Here is a 19722-nt window from a genome sequence, read left to right as displayed (position 1 = left end):
TATTTATTAAGGTGACCGGTTTCGACCACTACTGTGGTCATCTTCAGACCATTGAGTAGGAACCTCTTTCTCCTGGAGAATCACTACTATTAGTGAGTAGGTTCCTACTCAATGGTCTGAAGATGAGCACAGTAGTGGTCGAAACCGGTCACCTTAATAAATATATCGTGATGAAGACTGTTTTATAGTAGATATTTATAATTGATTATTTACACTAATTGAATACTTATGTCCAAATCATAAAATACTGAAATGCTCTGAGAAACAGTAGGACGACTTTTAGTTGCTTATACTATCTATCCAGGGTCCGCAGGCCGTGGTGTTGCGATAGCGCTCTCGCTTCCCGCAAGCTGGACGCCGGGTTCGATTCCCGGCGCGGTCAGGGATTTTCCCTGCCTCGAGATGACAAGGCGTTGTTGTGTCGTGTTCATCATCATAATTCATCCCTATTAAGGTCGGAGGAGGAGATGGCAAACCACCTCCGCTAGGACCATGCCTAGTACGGCGGTGCGGGTCTCCCGCATCGTTCCCTACGCTCCTCGGAATATGGGACCTCATTATCTATCCAGGACCTTCCGTAAAGATTCACCTACCGCCTTCATACCTAACTACCACATAATAGTCTTACATTAATACTCTTTATAGTTTTGTTAACAGTGATATATCCGTTATTTGTGTAAATGGGGATTACGATCTAAGTTGCACGTTTTCATCCATCCAACCGACTGGCATACAGAACCTTTGCTATACATTTTGAGAGACACAAACTTCTTCATACCAAGCACTTAAAATATTTTGAGATCGCCATAAGCAGGACACTTTCATTTAAATACGATATTGCAGTGCCTTATATTTAAGAAACACGTGACGCAAACATGTGTTGAGCTCAAAAGTAGAAACAACGTTCTTCATAAACTCCTTAGCACTAGTCGGGGACAAGATTGTTGTACTCAACAAAACAGCACTGTGCGTTTGTCTGGCTTAACAGTTCATAGGTGCAAAAGACAGATGTACGACTTAACGAACCCTTGAGCATTGTTGGTGCGTCAATAAGATCTACTACCACATACTTACCTATCTTGAGAAGCATTCCACTTTCTGATAGGCGGAAGAGTGTACTACTAACAGAGGAAACTCCCCATCGCTTCCCCCTCGTATTTAGCGATAATTAAACACAAGATGAAGACATGGAGAAAGTGTACTGAACAGTGAAGAAAAAAAAAAAACAGTCGAAGCAGAAATGCAGCATAAAGGAACGCGAAAGAGCCGCGGCGTGGTGGTTAAGTGGTCAAAGTGTTGAACTTCGAAAAGAGCAAGCCGTATTCAAAGCCAACTCCTGCTAGCTTTTAGCCGCTATTTGCTGTCTTCAAATCTGTGCCTGTGTCGTGATGCAACGTCCGTTTACTACAGTGATGTGTCAGGAAGGGACCCATAATGAAAGTCGCAACTACTCTATTAACAGGTGAAAGGAGGTGGCTTTCGAATGGAAACCGCAAACGTATGATGACAGGGCGATACGTCAACCGAATCCTCCACTGGAAAACTCGTGTGGAGTGTCATACACGATATTAGTGACAGTACGTGAGCCACATGATAGGGATATCTCATCGACGCACCTAACTTGTACGCCTGGTGAGTGAGTGAGACAGAAATGCCTACTTGTCCGAATCAGGTGTTCGTATGAATGTGAATGTGATCACTTCCAAGGAAACGATGAAAACACGATAGTTTGTCATATACGCTGCCACAAATGAAAACAGTAGTTTCACAGTCACACAGTTTCATAGTGCTCTGTCAAAACATATGTTTTTAACGTTATTGAAGTTAAGTTCCGTTTCGGAAGTTTTGACTCTTCAGTTCCTTTGCTGTAGCATAATTCGCAGTCGTTTATTTGTGGTTTTCATGTCTATGGGACGCCTTTGTGGTAGCTTGCCTGCTCTCACTGTTCGTCACATTTACTTGCGATGGTAATATAGTCTTTCCACAAGTTTTACTTTCTGTAACCAATGTATAGTACGACAAAGCTGTCGCTCTTCCACTTCGCTCGATGCTGCACTTGTTAATCTTGGACCGTTCACTGTTTTGCTTCTTTTTTCACAGTTCAGAACACCTTCCACCTGGTTTCATGCTTGATCTGAGATCAGTTTCTCACGGGCCATCCACTGGGCCATCTTACTACTACACTTGAGGGGGTTGCGTTGTGGACTTTCCCTTGTAAGTAAATGCTGAGGGTTGTTCATATCCCTGACTTTCCAGTATTGGCTTACGTGTCCTCTGTGGAGCGAAAAAGATTGAGCTCAGGATATCAAATTCATATCACAGCGAGGATACTTACTGAAGATAAATTTAAAGACGTCGATGAATGAATACGTTACTGACGAGAAAACTGTCCTTCACAATTTCCAGAAACAGCTCTGGATCCAGGTAAATCTCCCTGTATTTGACCAGCCTCGGATAATTTGGACTACTGTGCATCACACCCGTACGGACCGTGGAAGATGAACGGAAACTGTGCACGAGTGGTGAAAATCATCATCGCCGTATTGTGAGTGTGGTGCTGGACGACACACAGTTGCTCATGTTGTATCTTTAGGTCCATGCTGTTTCTTCAGATCCTGTATGTGCCGGAAAGGAACCTTTCTATGACATCGTAGCAGTTACGAGTGGAATGATAAACCATATAAAAATTTGCCTACAACTATACTCATTGGTATTATGTAATACTTGAGAGCGATACGGTAAATAAACGAATAAATAAAAGTACTCTGTTTCTAACGAGCTCTGTTCGGTATTTAAGGACGCTGAACGGCGAAGTTATAAGCGCTATTACAAATGTTAAAAGAAACGAATGTGGGTAAAATAGCTAAAAAAATTCTCATACAACGAGGAGTACACATACAAAATGACGTTCACTCCCAACTATCTCGCGCTGGCCCAGACAATCACACTACGCTGCAACTCTAAGACAACGTAGAATTGGTGAAAGATGCTGTACCTGGGATTAAAACATGAGTAAAATGACAGAGGAACTGAAATAACATCACACGTTAACGTGACTGGCTGACCAGTTACAAAAAAACATGGATGAGAGAGCCATCCTGTTAGCACATTTAGAACATCTCACCAAAATTTCAGATAACAAGTTGGACATGTCACAAAACCATGAAACTCAAACCACATTCGTTTGAATGCCACCTAAAATAGAACGCAGATCTGTATGCAAATCTTCCGCTGTCCTCTGGTCTGAAAATAAAACAGCATCTAGCAAATTGTGACGCACATTGATCTTTACGTAACGAGCACCACACGTCGAATGTTCCTCTCACCGGAGCAAGACGCCATACATCAATGGGATGTGCCCTATACGAAAACGCTTGATAAGATTCTCAACCCGGCTGCGTGGCTGAAAGTACGCCAACGGCCGCGTTGAGGGCTTCACCAGGTGCAGCTTGTTGTCTGTCGCTGTCCGCCACTTTTCTTCCCAACTGCTCATGAGTCTGTACCTCAACAGCATCCTTGGCTGCTAAATCCGTCGTTCCGTTGTCAACGTGATGCTAAACTGCGATCGCACTTCCTTTTATACCCTATTCTTCTGAGTCCGTAGTCTTTTGTATGCAAGGGTCCAGAACAGTTGTGAATTTCTTGAAGGAGGACATTTTCCTTTGTAAGTTAGTTAGTTAGTTACATAATTTCAACTAAACTTTTATCGAAATAATTTGGAACGAGTCTGCTTACAGGATATGTGTACGTGATCAATAAATTACTGTTACCAAACACGTTATTTAGTGCTACCCATCCACCTGCTTTAATTAAATACACTTTTTTTTTACTGGCTATTTGTTTTCGACTAGAAACTCCTCCATGAAGTAGAAGACGTGTGTGGGTCTCACTGTTCTTCTCAAATTTATATGTATTATTTATGACAAATTTCATTGGCGAATCTATGTACTGTGACGCCGTGGTCAAAATACCCATCTCCTTGAAGTGGCCCCTAAATGACGTCTTCAGGTGTACGCCACATATTATGCTTACTGCTCGCTTTTGTGCAGCCAGTACATTCTTTATAAGTTGTGAGTTATAGCAGAAAATTATTCCATAAGACATTATTGATTGGAAATATAGGCAGTACGTCAGGATAAGCGCAGTAACGTGCTTATTCCAGTTCTGGTTTTCTTGAATATGTACACCAAAAAATTTGGAAATCTCTAACTTATTTACTGGCAGTTGCTCATGTGCTACGTCCACTGTTGTTGCACAGAACTGAATATAGTAAATTTTTTCAGTACTTAGGCAAAGCCCATTTTCTGACAACCACTTAATAGATCTTTCGAAAACATCATTTACAATTTCTTCTCCTGTTTTCTCTTTGATAAGACTTATTACAATACCAGCATCAAATGCAGGAAGTATCAAGCCTTCTTGTTGAACGATAAATGGAAGGTCATTCACATATTTGAGGAGTAAGAGTGGGCCCAATATTGCACCTTGTGGTACACCCGTTTGCGATTTCTCCATGTAAGGCATTAATCCCTTAAAAATGAGTTTTTCTTATAGAGTATCATGATCTAGACAATCAAACATCTAGGAAAGACCACAAAAATACCTCTTGACGATATTTTATTATTTTAGGCTTGTACTTTTTGATAACAGAATTGCCGGCCGCGGTGGCCAAGCGGTAGTAGGCGCTTCAGTCCGGAACCGCGCAACTGCTACGGTCACAGGTTCGAATCCTGCCTCGGGCATGGATGTGTATGATGTTGTTAGGTTAGTTAGGTTTAAGTAGTTCTAAGTCTAGGGGACTGATGACCTAAGATGTTAAGTCCCATAGTTGTCAGAGCCATTTGAACCATTTTTGATATCAGAATTTATAAATAGCCTTCTCAGTCGAGCAACCCCTCCGGAATCGAAAGAGTGATATGTTAAGTCAATTGTTCTTGATTAAGTGTGAGGCTGCTCTTAACTTACTTATTAGAATATGTTAGAAAAATGATGTCAGCAAGGAAACTGTAGTATAACTCTTAAGTCTTTCTTGTCATCCTTCTTACAGACATGTTTAACTATCGCATATTTCAACCTGTCGGGAAGAAAACACTATCATAGAGATGTATACATTTTATAATTCTGTTTGTAGCTCCACCAGCAGCATTGAGTTTTTGTCATCATCATCATTATCATCATCATCATCATTTAAGACTGATTATGCCTTTCAGCGTTCAGTCTGGAGCATAGCCCCCCTTATACAGTTCCTCCATGATCCCCTATTCAGTGCTAACATTGGTGCCTCTTCTGATGTTAAACCTATTACTTCAAAATCATTCTTGACCGAATCCAGGTACCTTCTCCTCGGTCTGCCCCGACTCCTCCTACCCTCTACTGCTGAATCCATGAGTCTCTTGGGTAACCTTGCTTATCCCATGCGTTTAACATGACCCCACCATCTAAGCCTGTTCGCCCTGACTGCTACATCTGTAGAGTTCATTCCCAGTTTTTCTTTGATTTCCTCATTGTGGACACCCTCATGCCATTGTTCCCATCTACTAGTACCTGCAATCATCCTAGCTACTTTCATATCCGTAACCTCAACCTTGTTGATAAGGTAACCTGAATCCACCCAGCTTTCGCTCCCATACAACAAAGTTGGTCGAAAGATTGAACGGTGCACAGATAACTTAGTCTTGGTACTGACTTCCTTCTTGCAGAAGAGAGTAGATCGTAGCTGAGCGCTCACTGCATTAGCTTTGCTACACCTCGCTTCCTGTTCTTTCACTATGTTGCCATCCTGTGAGAATATGCATCCTAAGTACTTGAAACCGTCCACCTGTTCTAACTTTGTTCCTCCTATTTGGCACTCAATCCGTTTATATTTCTTTCCCACTGACATTACTTTCGTTTTGGAGATGCTAATCTTCATACCATAGTCCTTACATTTCTGATCTAGCTCTGAAATATTACTTTGCAAACTTTCAATCGAATCTGCCATCACAACTAAGTCATCCGCATATGCAAGACTGCTTATATCTTAATCTCACCCAGCCAGTCTATTGTTTTCAACATATGATCCATAAATAATATGAACAACAGTGGAGACAGGTTGCAGCCTTGCCTTACCCCTGAAACTACTCTGAACCATGAACTCAATTTACCGTCAACTCTAACTGCTGCCTGACTATCCATGTAAAGACCTTTAATTGCTTGCAAAAGTTTGCCTCCTATTCCACAATCTTGTAGAACAGACAATAACTTCCTCCTAGGAACCCGGTCATATGCCTTTTCTAGATCTATAAAGCATAGATACAATTCCCTGTTCCACTCATAACACTTCTCCATTATTTGCCGTAAGCTAAAGATCTGGTCCTGACAACCTCTAAGAGGCTTAAACCCACACTGATTTTCATCCAATTGGTCCTCAACTAATACTCGCAATTTCCTTTCAACAATACCTGAGAAGATTTTACCCACAACGCTAATTAAAGAGATACCTCTGTAGTTGTTACAATATTTTCTGTTTCCATGTTTAAAGATTGGTGTGATTACTGCTTTTGTCCAGTCTGATGGAACCTGTCCCGACTCCCAGGCCATTTAAATTATCCTGTGTAGCCATTTAAGACCTGACATTCCACTGTATTTGATGAGTTCCGACTTAATTTCATCCACCCCAGCCGCTTTATTGCACTGCAATCTATTGACCATTTTTTCCACTTCCTCAAATGTGATCCTATTTCCATCATCATTCCTATCCCATTCTACCTCGAAATCTGAAACATTACTGATCGCATTTTCACCTACATTGAGCAACTCTTCAAAATATTCCCTCCATCTGCCCAAGGCATCCACAGGATTCACCAGCAGTTTTTCTGACCTGTCCAAAATACTTGTCATTTCCTTCTTACCTCCCTTTCGAAGACTGCTAATTACACTCCAGAATGGTTTTCCAGCAGCTTGACCCATAGTCTCCAACTTGTTTCCAAAGTCTTCCCACGATTTCTTCTTGGATGCTGCAATTATCTGTTTGGCTTTGTTTCTTTCTTCAACATAACTTTCTCTGTCTACCTGGGTTCTGGTATGTAGCCATTTCTGATACGCCTTCTTTTTCCTTTTACAGGCTGCCTTGACTGTATCATTCCACCAAGCTGTTTGCTTCATCCTACTTTTACACACTACTGTTCCAAGACATTCTTTAGCCACTTCTAGTACTGTGTCCCTGTACCTTGTCCATTCCTTTTCCAATGACTGTAATTGACTACATTCAACTAACTGGTACCTTTCTGAGATCGCTGTTATGTACTTGTGCCTGATTTCCTTATCCTCAAGTTTCTCCACTCTTATCCTCCTACATATGGACCTGACCTCCTGCACTTTCGGCCTCACAATCCCAATTTCACTGCAGATTAAATAATGATCAGTGTCATCAAAGAATCCCCTGAATACACGTGTGTCCCTCACAGCCTTCCTGAATTCCTGATCTGTTATTATATAGTCAATGACAGATCTGGTTCCCCTGCCTTCCCAAGTATACCGGTGAATGTTCTTATGTTTAAAGGAGTTTGTGATTACTAAGCCCATACTGGCACAGAAATCCAAGAGTTGTTTCCCGTTCCTGTTGGCCTCCATATCCTCTCCAAATTTACCCATAACCTTTTCATACCCTTCTGTTCGATTTCCAATCCTGGCGTTAAAATCACCCATGAGCAGAACACTGTCCTTGTCCTTTACTCTAACAACTACATTACTGAGTGCCTCATAAAAACTATCCATCTTATCTTGATCTGTCCCTTCACAATGCGAATATACTGACACAATCCTAATTTTCTTGCTAGACACTGTCAAATCTATCCACATCAGTCGTTCGTTTACATACCTTATTGCAACTACGCTGGGTTCCATTTCTTTTCTGATGTAATGCCCTACACCCCATTGTGCTATTCCTGCTTTGACTCCTGACAGGTAGACCTTGTATTCTCCCACTTCCTCTTCTTTCTCACCCCTTACCCGAATGTCACTAACAGCTAAAATGTCCAGCCCCATCTTACTTGCAGCCTCTGCCAGCTCTACCTTCTTCCCAGAGTAGCCCCCATTGATATTAATAGCTCCCCATCTCATTACCATTTGTTTGCCAAGTCGTATCTTAGGAGTCCCTGGTTTGTCAGTTAGAGGTGGGACTCCGTCACCTCCAAAGGTCCGAGGCATTTTGCTCTGATTGTTGCCAGCATCATATTTAAAGTACCAGGGAAGCAGGTTGCTAGCCTTACTTGCCCCGAGTCCCATTGGGTTTTACCCCTAACGGCTGAGGGACTAACCGGTGGATTAGGTAGTCTTTGCCGTATGAGCACAAAGGTGACCACGACTCAGAATATGTCCGTGATGCCCAGCCTTATTCCAAAGTAACTGGTATCCCGACTGTCGGGACCACTTACTTGGCCACTCATACGTTGCCCGTGGTTCATGAACTAGGACATGACTACAGGAACCCTTTTTAGAATATTTAGAGTTGTTCTAATTTCCGTGAAGAATGCTGGTGCTGCCTTCACTTTCTTAAAGTTTTGTGGATTGGCCTTTTTAGTACATTCTTGAGCTACTTCCACTGAACCATTAATCTCAATTTGCAGCTAGATTTAGAAAATTGTCGTTAAATGTAGTCACAACTGGTGAATTGTCGGTTAGAAAATTGTTGTTTAGTTTAACAGTTATGGTATCTTGTTCACGGACTGCCTTCCCTGTATCCCAGGTGACAACATCCCTCATGGTTTTGATTTTCTACATTATTTATTTCTGTCAGAACATGCATACTTCTTGACATTTCAACGGCTTTTCTTAAAATACTACTGTATCTTTTGTGGCATGCACGTAATGTCAGATTTTGACTCATCCTGATATTTCTATAAATTCCTTTCTTCCTCTTACATGGTATTTTAATTCCCTTAGTTATCCTCTTCTTACTTTTTTTCATTGGATCTTCTGGATAACTTTTTGGGAAGGAACTTTCGAATATTAACACATCGCAGGCTGTTATTTTATGTAGAAATAAACACTATTTCATATTTTGGCAAGTAGCTAATTTCAACCCGCTTGGATTATGGATATGTATGTAGCATGAAGCTCACGTAATAGCAGGTACAGATACGTGGTTGAAACGTAATATTGATGGCAGTGAGATTTGTGGGGAAAATTTAAGTATACATAGAAAGAGTAGGCTAATGGGAAACGTGGTGTATTTGTCGCAGTAGACACGACAGTAAAATCCATCGACATAAAAACTTATGCTGCATGCGAGATTGTTTGAGAAAGACTCCGTATTAGTGGCTGCCAACAATCCTGGATCCTTCTATCGCCCAACAGACTCACCTTCTGATGTAACCGAAAACTTTAAAGATAACCTCACTTCGCCTGTACGTAAGATCCACAATCATAGCGTCATCATCGGTAGAGACGTTAATCATCCAACAATGAATTTTCGAAAATTTCAGTTTTGTTAGTGGTGGGCGACGCTGAGAACTGCCTGCACTATGCAGCTCGAAACCCCTCTCGTGATGGAAGTATATTAGATGTAATGGCAACAAACAGACCAGACCTCTTTTAGGATGTCCACATCGAAGCCGGTGCCAGTGTCTATAAGGCGGCTGTGGCAACAATGAAGAATAAACTACAAAAGATAACTAAAACAAGTATAAAGATATAAATGTTCAGTAAACTAGATAAATAAACGATAGAGCCATATTTCAATGAAGAACAGGACAGGCGCATGTAGAACGTAGAACTATGGCTCAAGTTTAAAGAATAGTTGGTCACACGCTGAGTAGAGCAGTCCATAGTGGGAGGGACCCTGCATGAGATACAGTCACTGTAAGGAAACTTTTAAAGAAAAAGAGACTACCGTATAATAGATGTATAGCCGGCCGTCGTGGCCGAGCAGTTCTAGGCGCTTCAGTAAGAAACCGCGCTGCTGCTACGGTCGCAGGTTCGAATCCTGCCTCGGGCATGGATGTGTGTGATGTCCTTAGGTTAGTTAGGTTTAAGTAATTCTATGTCTAGGGCACTGATGACCTCAGATGTTAAGTCCCATAGCGCTTAGAGCCATTTGAACCATTTGAATAGACGCAAAACAAAGCAAAGGCTGTAGTTAGAGAGACCTGAATGAAATACTTTTGCCTGTCACAAGAGCAATGCGTGGTGCCTTCAATGGGTACCGTAACGGAATATTTTAAAATTGGCTTACACAAAACCCAAAGAAATTCTGCGCATACGTCAAGCTTGTTAGTGGCACTGAAGTTAGTGTCCAGCCACTCGCCAATGAGACAGGATCTGAAATTGATAACAGAAAAGAATTAGACTGTGCATTTTATTACAAACTTGAAATAATTTTAAATAATGTAATATTACTAGTACGTAGGTGAAACGTCAAAGGTAATACGCAAAAGCTGAGATGTTCAACTTCGTTTTCAAATGTTCCTTTAGAAAGTAAACCCCAGAACTGACCCCATTTTATACTCGTACTCCTGAAAAGACGAGTGATATATGTATTGGCCTCAGTGAAGTTGATAAACAGCTGATATCGTCAAAATGTATCAAAGCTCCAAGGCCCGATGGAATATATGTCATCTTCTATACTGAATTTGCAATTGAGATAGCCCCCCCCCCCCCTTTTAACTACAATCTGACGTAAGTTCCCCGAACAAAAACACGTGCCCATTATATGAAAGGAAGAACATATCACATACGTTTACGAGAAGGATAGCAGAAGTGATCCATGAAAATACCATCCAAGATTCTTGGATTCGTTGTAGTATCTTAGAACGTATTCTGAGCTAAAACATAATGAGATATTTCGAAGACAGAGACCTCCCCCATGCCAACCAACATCGATTCCGGAAACAGCAGTCATATGAAACTCAGCTCACAGTTATCTCATATACATCAACACTGCACAAGCCACCTGACGGTGTGTGGCTGAGAGTACTTTTCGTACCACTAACTGATCCCACTTTACCTGTTCTACTCGCGTATGGCGCGTGGGAAGAATAATTGTCGGTGAACCGTTGTAATGGCTCTAATTACTCTAATTTTCTCATCTTGATCATCTCACGAGATGTAAGTGGGTATGTTATCCGAATCTTCTCGGAAAGTACTCTCTCGCAATTTCAATAGTACATCTCTCCGTGATGCATAACGCTTCTCTTGCAGAGCCTGCCACTGGAGTTTGTTGAGCATTTCTTTATCTCTCTCGCGCCGACTAAACCATCCCGTGACGAAATGTGCCGGTCTTCATTGGATCTTCCGCATCTCTTCTACTAGTCAGACTTAAGAATCTGTGGAATAAGTGCCTTGTAAGTCATTTCTGTAGTAGATGAATTACATTCCCTAACGATATTTCCTGTGACTATCAGTCTATCATCCACTTTTCCAGCTATTTTTTTTTAAATATGCTCATTCACATAATGTGCTCTGGAGAGCTACTCCTAGATATTTTACGTAGGTGCTATTTCCAGCAATTTGTCATCAACAGCGTAGTTGTACAGTAATGGATTTCTTTCCCTATGTACAGTACAGAGCCAAAAATATTGGTACAAGTGATCTAATATCGTGTAGAGTCTCCGCGAGCAAGCAGAAGTGCCGGAACACGATGTGGTATGGACTCCACTAATCCCTGAAGTAGTGCTGGAGGGAACTGACACCATTAATCCTGCAGGGCTGTCCATAAATCCATAAGAGTACAAGGGGTGGAGATCTCTTCTGAACAACACGTTGCAAGGCATCCCAAATATGCTCAATAATATTCTGGTCTGGAAAGCTTGGTCGCCAGCGGAAGAGTTTGAACTCGGAAGAGTGTTTCTGGAGACACTCTGTAGTACTTCTGAGCGTGTAGAGTGTCGCTTTGTCCTGCTGGAAGTGCCCAAGTCCGTCGGAACGCTCAATGGGCATGAATGGCTGCAAGTGATGAGACAGGATGCTTACGTACGTGTCACCTGTCAGAATCGTACCTAGACATATCAGGGGTCCCATATCAATCCAGTTGCCTCACACCATTACAAGGCCTCCATCAGCTTGAAGAGTGTGCAGGGTCCATGGATTCATGAGGTTGTTTCCAAGCCCGCACACGTCCATCCGCTCGATGCAATTTCATACGAGGCTTGTCCGATCAGGCAACATGTTTCCAGTATTCAACAGTCCAATAAGGGTGTTGACGCGCCCAGGCGAGGCTTAGAGCTTTGAGTCGTGCAGTCATCAAGGGTACACGAGTGGGCCTTCTGCTGCGAAAGCCCATATCGATGATGTTTCGTCGAATGGTTCGCACGCTGACACTTGTTAATGGCCCAGCGTTGAAATCTGCAGCAGTTTGCGGAAGGGTTGCACTTGTGTCAGGTCGGACGATTCTTTTCAGTCGTCGTTAGTCCCGTTCTTGTAGGATCATTTTCCGGCCACGGCGATGTCGGAGATTTGATTTTTTACCGGATTCTTGAAATTCACGGTACACTCGTGAAGTGATAGTACGGGAAAATCCCAGCTTCATCGCTTCCTCAGAGATGCTGTCCCCCATCTATCGTGAGCCGACTACAGCACCACGTGCAAACTCAGTTAAATCTTGATAGCCTGCCATTGTAGCAGCAGTAACCGATCTTACAACTGCGCGAGACACTTCTTATTTTATACAGACGTTGCTGACCGCGGCGCCGTATTCTGCCTGTTTACAAATCTCTGTATTTGAGTACGCATGCCTATACCACTTTATTTGGCGCTCCAGTGTATACATTACATTTCTTTACGTTCGAGTTTAATTGCCAGAGCCTACTCCATTCTCACTCGTATATTGCTAGTTTCTGGTCAAGGTAGTCAGGTAGATGCAGTATGTCCAGGTTCCTGAAAAGTTCTGACTCAGTACCACACGCTTATTATCAAAACTACTGTCATATTGGGTATCAAACGAAATTTGTTACAGGATTGTTGTTAGAGAGGACACCGCATGTCATCTTGGATGGAGACATTGTCAGATGTAGAAGTAACTTTGTGTGTGCCTCAGGTAAGTATGTTGGGACCATTGCTGTTTGCATCGTATATTAATAACTTTGCGATCAATATTCATAATAACTGCAAATATTTTGCACATGGTGTGTTTATCCATAATGAAGTACTATCTGAAAGAAGATGCATAAATATTCAGTCAGATCTTGAAAAGATTTAAAAGTGGTGCAAAGATTGGCAGCTTCCTCTAAATGTACATAAATGTAAGACGGTGGACTTCATACAGCGAAAAACCGTAGTATCCTATAATGTCAGTGAGTCACAGATGAAATCCGGTAACTCATACAAATACCTTGGTGTATCATTTTGTGGGGATATGTAATCGAATGATCACACAAACTCACTCGTGGGTAAAGCACGCGGTAGACTTTGGTTTCTTGGTAAAATACTAGGGAAATACAATTACTTTGGAAAGGAGATTGCTTCACTCTTGTGACCCATTCTAGAATAATGCTCACGTGTGGGTCCTCTACCAATCAGGACTAACAAGGGATGTTGAACGTATACAGAGGGCAGCACGTATCTCCACAAGTTTGTTTGACCCACGGGAGAGTGTTGTAGAGGAAACTGACCAGGCAGACACTTGAAGATATACCTGAACTATTTGATCTGATCCATTAGATATGGTTTGCGAAAACCATCCTGAGAAAGCCTACGTACTCAGTTTAAATAATGACTACAAGAATATGCTATAACCCCTTACGTGTCGATTCCATAGTGATTGTTGGGGTAGATCAGATTAACTACAGCACGCGCATAGGAACTTACACAATTATTCCTCCCGCGCTCCGTAGGTGAATCGAACAGGGCGAGACTGAAATAATTGGTACGATGGAACATATACTCTATCATGCACTTTACTGTGCTTTGCAGAGTATAGATAGCAGGCGTCTGGGTTACACATACTAATAAAAAATATAATAACTTGAGATGTAATTGAGATATTTGTGTCTACAAGTATGGTAACTCAAATTACATTCTGTGTTTGCCTGCGGCAGTTGGTAACACGTGCGCATGAGCTTAACTGCTTTGTTCATTGTAAACGCGTGTCAGCAGTCACGTGGACTCTACAGCAGAAAGTGTCTTGTTTGCTTTCTCGTGCCGAGGTACAGCCTGTCAAACTGGTACGACGTCGTTTTCAGCGGTGACGCGATCTTTCAGCAAGATGGCATATCGTGACATTAGGGAACATTGTGAGAGATATCTTGCGTCGTGCGTTCCCAGATGGCTGGACTGGGATAGGTACTTCATCGATTGCTTCTGCCCCTAGAGGCGCAGACATTAAGACACTTTTCATATGGTCATATGTTGTATGTTGTATGTTAACTGGGGACCTAGAAACGACGCAGAGGTTCCGTTCCCGCCGCAGCCACAGTGGTCCACAACCCCAGGACGACTACCGCAGTCCTCTTCAACCCTCCGCCGCTCCACGCTGAACCACTCTTTCAGGATTGTTGTGTGGTTCGGCTCCCGGTGGTTCCCCCAGGGTGCGTCTCACACCAGACGAGTGTAACCCCAATGTTTGCGTGGTAGAGTAAGGGTGGTGTATGCGTACGTGGAGAACTTGTTTGCGCAGCAATCGCCGATATAGTCTAGCTGAGGTGGAATAAGGGGAACCAGCCCGCATTCGCAGAGGCAGTTGGAAAACCACCTAAAAACCATCCACAGACTGGCCGGCTCACCGCCGGGCGGATTCGTGCCGGGGACCTGGCGCTCCTTCCCGCTCCGGAAAGCCGTGCAAATAGACCGCTCGGCTAACCGGGCGGGCTTTTTTTTAATGGTGGTTTATCAAGAATCAAGTGTACTACACATCAATCCGTGATCTACCAGATCTGCACCGTCATATTCGTGCATCTGTCGAAAATGTTACACATGGAATGCTGAAAAACATTTGGAGAGAAGTAAGGACTCCGTCATCAGGCCACAAGTGGCCCATCGGGACCATCCGACCGCCGTGTCGTCCTCAGATGAGGATGTGGATAGGAGGGGCGCGTGGTCAGCACACCGCCCTCCCGGTTGTTACGATGGTTTTCTTTGACCGGAGCTGCTATTATTGGGTCGAGTAGCTCCTCAATTGGTATCACGAGGCTGAGTGTACCCCGTAAAATGGCAACAGCTCATGGCGGCACAAATGGTCACCCATCCAAGTGCCGGCCATGCCCGACAGCGCTTAACTTCGGTGATCCGACGAGAACCGGCGTACCAACTGCGGCAAGGCCGTTGCCTGGAGAGAAGTATAGATTAAATGTGTGTCGCATCACTAATGGTGCACATGTTAGGGTTTATTAGCTGTGTAAAAACATTTTGCGTTAGCACACTTGTAGAAACTTACCGTCAACAAATTTCTCAATTACTCTCTAAGTTATTACATTTTATATTATTGTATGTTTAACCCAGACGCCCGGTATATTCAACACTTATATTCCACACTATGTTGCTCGATGCATTACGTGTTCACACCTCTCGCCATATGAGAGTACGTCTAAAAACATGTCGAACATGATTGTTTTTTTGATTCAAGTGTTGTGGTGTGGAGAGACAACGTTGCATCCAAACCCTTGAAAGCGGTACACTGAACGGTCATTGCTATTGCGAAACTGTACTCCTTCCCTTTGTGCGCCTTTTCAGGGCTGCATTTTGCCCCGACGCCATTTTTATGGATGACAAAGTGCGACCGCATCCAAGAGCGTATGTGGAGAAGCTCTTGGAAAGAGAGGACATTCTGCGGATTGACAGGCAAACCCTTTCCCTCATATTGAAGAGACGCAGCAGATACACATGCACAAACGACCATGCAGAAGGTATTAGCGGGGCTAGTGGAGTAATGGAATGGTCTGCCACAAAAACCACTTACCAACCACTTGACCAACATAGGAGCGTGTTGAGAGCATGCGTTACAGTCTGCGGTGATCACACACCCTGCTAAAATATATGTCCCACCTCTTGTAATGTTCAGGGGGTGATCACAAATCGCGGCGTCTTCCTTCCAATTAGTGTCTTTGAATGTAAATGTCATTTCTATCGTCTCTTTGCGTATTTCTTTCAGTTACCTTCTACACTACACAACACTATACAATAGTAGACTATACTGTAGCGGTTCTTTCTATTTTTCCTCTTCACTCAAATGGTTCAAATGGCTCTGAGCACTATGGGACTTAATTGCTGAGGTCATCAGTCCCCTAGAACTTAGAACTACGTAAACCCAACTAACCTAAGGACATCACACACATCCATGCCCGAGACAGGATTCGAACCTGCGACTGTAGCGGTCGCGCGGTTCCAGACTGTAGCGTCCTGAACCGCTCGGCCGCTCCCCTCTTCACTCCTGAGATACAAAAAAATCATAGGAAATATTTCTTTTCACAATTTCCAGGAAAATAATGAACAAACATGATATGGATGGAAATGAAGTATTTTTTGATGATTCACAAAGGCGCAAATAGAAATTTACGTATGTGAACCTCAGATTTTACGTAATATGAAAACTTACGACTCTTTTACTTGTTTTCTTTCGCCCTTCTTCAATTAGAATATTTTATTCAGCAGTTTCATTTGAAACAGTGAACTGAATTTGTTAATGCATACAGAAAAAAGGAAGTTTCTGTTCCGACACTGACATTGTTATCCACTTGCACTTCACTACAGGATAAACTACTACTAACAGCGACGAACACTCCACCACCGGTTGCATTCAATCTATCCTTTCTAAACACCGTCTGTACCTTTGTAAAAATTTCGGCAGAATTTATCTCTGGCTTCAGCCAGCTTTCTGTTCCTATAACGATTTCAGCTTCGGTGCTTTCTATCAGCGCTTGAAGTTCCGGCACTTTACCAACGCAGCTTCGACAGTTTACAATTACAATACCGATTGCTGCTTAATCCCCGCATGTCCTGACTTTGCCCCGCACCCGTTGAGGCTGTTGCCCTTTCTGTACTTGCCCAAGGCCATCTAACCTAAAAAACCGCCCAGCCCACGCCACACAACTCCTGCTACCCGTGTAGCCGCTTGTTGCGTGTAGTGGACTCCTGACCTATCCAGCGGAACCCGAAACCCCACCACCCTATGGCGCAAGTCGAGGAATCTATAACCCACACGGTAGCAGAACCGTCTAAGCCTCTGATTCAGACCCTCCACTCGGCTCTGTACCAAAGGTCCGCAGTCAGTCCTGTCGACGATGCTGCAGATGGTGAGCTCTGCTTTCATCCCGCTAGCGAGACTGGCAGTCTTCACCAAATCAGATACCCGCCGGAAGCCAGAGAGGATTTCCTCCGATCCATAGCGACATACATCATTGGTGCCGACATGAGCGACCACCTGCAGATGGGTGCACCCTGTACCCTTCATGGCATCCGGAAGGACCCTTTCCATATCTGGAATGACCCCCCGGTATGCAAACGGAGTGCACATTGGTTTTCTTCCCCTCTCTTGCTGCCATATCCCTAAGGGGCCCCATTACGCGCCTGACGTTGGAGCTCCCAAGTACCAGTAAGCCCACCCTCTTCGACCGCCCGGATCTTTCAGACTGAGGGGCAACCTCTGGAACTGGACAAGCAGCCATGTCAGGCCGAAGATCAGTATCAGCCTGAGACAGAGCCTGAAACCGGTTCGTCAGACAAACTAGAGAGGCCTTCCGTTCAGCCCTCTGGAATGTCTTTCGCCCCCTGCCACACCTTGAGACGACCTCCCACTCTACCACAGGTGAGGGATCAGCCTCAATGCGGGCAGTATCCCGGGCAACGACAGTCTAAGTCCGATCGGGGGACGCGTGGGACGAGCTGGCCGTCCGAACACAGCAGTTACAGTCCCTATCCATGCTAAAAACTGTTGTGCAACGAACATCTGAACTAATCTACAGACAGCGCAAACAAAGCGACACAAAATTTAAACGGTTATTAAAATACAAGATTGCCTAGTAAATGCAGTAATGCTGCTACTTGCGCACTGCTGACACACTGCTCGGCGGCGGAAGGAGACTACGCGATTTTACACTATTCAGGTACTAAAACGCGATATGACTTGCTGCTGCAGCTGCTTATCCAACAGAAAATGTAGTCCATCAACAAAGGAGGTGGCTTACAAAACACTCGTTCGACCTATACTTGAGTATTGCGCATCAGTGTGGGATCCGTACCAAATCGGGTTGACGGAGGAGATAGAGAAGATCCAAAGAAGAGCGGCGCGTTTCGTCACAGGGTTATTTGGTAACCGTGATAGCGTTATGGAGATGTTTAACAAACTCAAGTGGCAGACTCTGCAAGAGAGGCGCTCTGCATCGCGGTGTAGCTTGCTCGCCAGGTTTCGAGAGGGTGCGTTCCCGGATGAGGTATCGAATATATTGCTTCCCCCTACTTATACCTCCCGAGGAGATCACGAATGTAAAATTAGAGAGATTAGAGCGCGCACGGAGGCTTTCAGACAGTCGTTCTTCCCGCGAACCATACGCGACTGGAGCAGGAAAGGGAGGTAATGGCAGTGGCACGTAAAGTGCCCTCCGCCACACACCGTTGGGTGGCTTGCGGAGTATAAATGTAGATGTAGATGTAGATGCAAGTACCAAAAACACGCAAAGAAATTAAGAATTAAACTATGTAACAAATGAGTGAGCTAGGAGTAAACGACTTGCTGCTGCAGCTGCTTATCCAACGGCGGCAGGGAGCACACTCCTCTATCTTAGTTGCCCTCTGTGGTCCGCCTTTAGTGTCTGCATGATTCTGGTCTGACTCTTTACTTCTTGATGATACATACTGTGCTCGAATCACTTCACACAAATCAAAAATACTGCCTGCTAAGTCGCGTACCAGTCATTTCCTTATACAACACCCAGGAATTTATGGCAGTCAAATCAACAATACTGTAAAATTCATGCATTGGCCAATGTCTTGTACCCGCTTTTGTGGAGTACATCTTTGTCATTTGATCGACAACGTCGACCCCAAATTTTGTTTCATTGTAGAATTGCACTGTTTCAGGAGTCCTCTTCTGACTATCGGACAGGGATACGTGAGAGTCAAGTGAACTCAGTAACAAAAAAATTCTTATATGTTTTCCCTTCATACACTGTTAGTGTTGTTCCATCATCATTTTTATACACAATAGTCGGGTGGAGTGGTTGTTTTCTGGTATTTGCAACAGGAGGCACCTCCCTTCAATTACGGTTCAAAGTATCTAGTAAAGTTGTGGATGCTGCCCTCAGACGGTTTGCAAGGCTTAGAGAAGTAAAGCAACTGTCAGTAGTGACATTCAATTTTTTGCCTAAGTATGGTCCCATAAGCCTAAGAACAACATATTCACCTACGCCTTGGTCAGATGGTCGAAAGGAAACAGCATCAGTGTATGGGAATCCATTCAGTATGTATTTACTAGAAACACCTATCAGTAACCAGAATTTAATGCCAAACTTATCTGGCTTGCTTGCAATATACTGTGTGAATGGGCATCTTGTTTTAGACGGCAAAAGTTGTTCATCAACTGTAAGATAAGGATCTGCTTTATAGGATGACGCACTGTTTTCTATGAAAGAGTTTCTCATACAAGAGCAGATTTGTCAGCCTTGAGGCATTCAGATCTAGTGGACTTAGTGTCAAACCTCATATATTTCATTATTTCGATAACTCTGTTTCGTCCCGTTGTTCAACTAAAAAACGGAGGACCCCATACTGTTGACCACAGGCTTTTGAGAGGAATATTCTTTTCCACGTACACTCCTC

General features: G+C 43.5%; 1 protein-coding gene and 1 pseudogene across 1 annotated transcript in view; one reads left to right on the top strand and one right to left on the bottom strand.

Annotated features, from left to right (window-relative positions):
• Positions 1 to 19722, top strand: part of LOC126191212 (hemicentin-1-like) — a 314593-nt gene that overhangs the window by 9070 nt on the left and 285801 nt on the right. The gene's annotated exons all lie outside the window — the stretch shown is intronic.
• LOC126089945 (5S ribosomal RNA) lies at positions 15122 to 15239 on the bottom strand (annotated as a pseudogene).

This window comes from Schistocerca cancellata, chromosome 6, assembly GCF_023864275.1.
Source record: "Schistocerca cancellata isolate TAMUIC-IGC-003103 chromosome 6, iqSchCanc2.1, whole genome shotgun sequence".
Taxonomy (NCBI): Eukaryota; Metazoa; Arthropoda; class Insecta; order Orthoptera; family Acrididae; genus Schistocerca; species Schistocerca cancellata.
Note: the sequence above shows the minus strand (reverse complement) of the source record. Positions and strands in the feature narration are given on the sequence as shown.